This window comes from Nanorana parkeri, unplaced genomic scaffold, assembly GCF_000935625.1.
Source record: "Nanorana parkeri isolate BGI_ZX_2015 unplaced genomic scaffold, ASM93562v1 scaffold472, whole genome shotgun sequence".
NCBI classification, from domain to species: Eukaryota; Metazoa; Chordata; class Amphibia; order Anura; family Dicroglossidae; genus Nanorana; species Nanorana parkeri.
Genome location: NW_017306740.1, coordinates 530,484 through 533,762, shown reverse-complemented (window position 1 = coordinate 533,762; position 3,279 = coordinate 530,484).

The window sequence follows — 3,279 nt, the reverse complement described above, 5'->3', positions numbered from 1 at the left end:
TGGACTGTAAACATTTTTGAAATTATTTTTAGATTTATTTTATGTAATTTTAAAAACTGTTTTTTTTTTAACTTTACTTTAATTGCTATCAAATAGGGGGGCTTACAAGAACCCCATGTGATAGCAGATGGTGGTGACAGGTACCCTTTAAGGTGATGCTGGGGTCCAAAAGACCCCTAGTGTCACCTTTACACTCCAAATAAACTATTGAAGTGCCGATCGCACTTCAATAGCCTATAGCTGAGCTTCAGGAGCCCAGCACTGACAGTTATGAGACCGAAAGTGATGCAATCTGCATTGCTCCCAGTCCCATATATAACGGGGAGGTGATCAACAAATGGAGATTCGTCCATCTCCTCCAGAGCTCCCCGCCGACACCAAATAAGCTGGTCCCGGGCCCATAGGAGGGGCAACGGAGCTTGGGAAGCACGGCGTGGGTGTCGGGCGGGGGGGGGCTTCAGCGGACCGTAGAAGCAAGAGCCGCCGGGAGTCTGTTTAAACAGCCCTGATGCCAGTGACATACACTGTATATCATTAGTCATGAAGGGGTTAAAAATATCTTATTAACTGACAACTTTGTGTGATTTTTTTCCCCTTCATTTTCTGAAAACTTGTGCTAAAAATTAAATCTTTAAAAGACCCACCATGCATCTTATCAAATACCTTTGGGTGTCTGCTTTCCATGATGGGGTAATTTTGACGGTGTTTCAAGTGTCCTGGCCTTTCAGGGCCACAAGAAATGTGATAGGCAGGGTTGATACATTTCAAATACATATACGATAGTTTGCACACTGTATAACTTTCACACATTCTAAATAATATAGACTTATTTGCAATGTTTCACAACAGGGAAAACTGTTTTTTTTCTCTACACTTTCTGAGCATTTTCTTTATAAAGTAAAAAATATAAAAACCCAGTGCTAATTAAATACCACCAAAAGAAAGCTCTATCTGTCCCAAACAAACAATATAAAATCCATTTGGGTCCAGCTTTGCATGACTGAATAAATGTCAATCAAAGTACCACAGTGATGAAAACTGAAAAATGGCCTGGACAGGAAGGGAATTTTACATGCCGATCTTCAAGTGGTTAAAGCACCGTTTAGCACCAGATTAGGGATGTTAACACACTTCCTAAAAAGAGTGGTGCCTGTCACTTTAAACAAGCTGTTACCAAACTACAACACTTGCTAAACTTGTTGAAAGCCTGTTAACATCTTGTTTAAAGTGACAGTCAGCACATCAATTTAGATATTTGCTAAAATCCCCAAAATGGAGCTGAAGAGTGCTTTAAAGATTTTTAATCTCAGCAAATCGTGTGCTAATGCGTTCTGCATTCATTGCTCTTCAGAATTGCTTCAGATAGGCGTCAGCCTGTGTGAACAAGGTCCAAGTGTTACAGTATTTCCTGAACAGCATAAGAAGTGTATTGCTTGTAGTGTCTTTTGTGCAGTCACATAACACCTTGTGTCTTTTTCCTCTTTGGCTTTTCTCTGGTGCTGGGTGATCCTCACTGATGAAGAGAGTCTTAACTAGGGATGTCCCGATGCCACTTTTTTAGGCCCAAGTACAAGTACAAGTACATCCCCTCATGTACTTGCCGATACCAATTACCGATACTTGGAGCGCCGCCCACCGGAGCAGCAGTGACGAGACGCTCGGCGAGGTAAGTAAGAAGGAAAAAAAAAACAGCGCAAGCTTCGGCGCTATGCATCGGGGCATTTTGACAAGTACAAGTACTTGTCAAAATGCCCTGTATCGGGCCCGATTCCGATGCTAGCATCGGTATCGGGACATCCCTAGTCTTAACCTCAGCAATGTGCTCTGCAGCATGTTGCAGACATAATGATGTGCCCCAGAGGGCATGTCCATAACACCCTGGGCACATAATATGTGTGTTGAATGGCGAGTGGTGAGTCTTTGGATGACATTTGCATGGAAAAGGTAAGTATTGCAGTGAGTACTACTTTTTTAAATTAGGTCAACAATGACGCTACCTATTTAAAAAACAAAAACTTAAATTGGACTTTCATAATGATTTGAGGCTTTTATTTTTGCATTTGCCACATGTGCACTGGATTATAAATGTATTTTTCCTTTCTAATACATGATACTGTTGAATGTTTTACATCGAGCTAAGTTTTCATGGTTTTTGCACTCTTTGTTTAATTGGATATTTTATATATATAAGCTTTAAAGTTCAACCATTATAGATTTCCTATAATTGCAGTGAAAAACATTTAACTACTGTTTTCCTTTTCCTGGCAAACATAAGTAATCCACAACATTACTTGATGCTTATTTCAGCAAGTTAATGTGTGAAGGATTTGTTCTAAACATTTTGTTCATGCTTTGGTATTTTCTCTTCTAATTTGTTCTAACATTGGAACAGATACAAATCAACAATACATTTCTGGAATAGGGAAATACACACAAATACATACTGCTATAGTAAGACAATGAACAAGGTAATACAGCTTGCAGAGTTTTTAGTTTAAGAAAAGATCACAAGGATTGAAGTTTGGGTTTGTAGCTATCATGGCAGCCCTGGCCAATTAATGTGGAAATTTGCCAGACTAAATTCTTGGTAACTATATTGCAATCCCTGAACTTTCAACTGTGGTCAGCAGGGTCACACTAGCCAATAGTGGCGGCTTTGTTTTGTGCCAGCAGCCATTTGTCAGTGTGTGTTAAGGGAGAGCTGTGTAAGGAGAGATAGTTGCTATACGGTGCTATACTGTGCTAAATTGCACTAAATTACTGGTATGTAGTGTGGTGGGCTAAATATATTTGTGTACATGGTACTATGTGTCCCCAGTTATGAATGAACACGAAGCGCTTTAGATCATTTCCTGTTCATTCATGAGTTTCTGAATGGGTAGTAATACTCACTATAGAGGCTTCTATCCATTCCTAACTGGATGATAGTAAAGGTTTTCCTATCACCAGTTTCTGAATGAATGGGAAGCCTCTGCACGGAGTGCTTCCCATTAATTTAGAACAGGGGCTGCCGAAAGACATTGAGGACTCTTTTTCTATTTCAAAAGGGAAATATTAGGGGTCTTTTTAGACTTTTTTTTTAAATAATAAAGTTTTATTGGGTTTTTCAATCTCGTAATCAAGACACATAAGAAAACATACCTACATACATACAAGTATATGTATAAACAGGATCACGTTTAACAGGGTTGTATTGTAAATACGTAATGAAACCAGACAGGTTTTACAGGCGGGAGCAATGGGTCTTATATGGCCCGGTCACAGATGTGAACCTGGTTG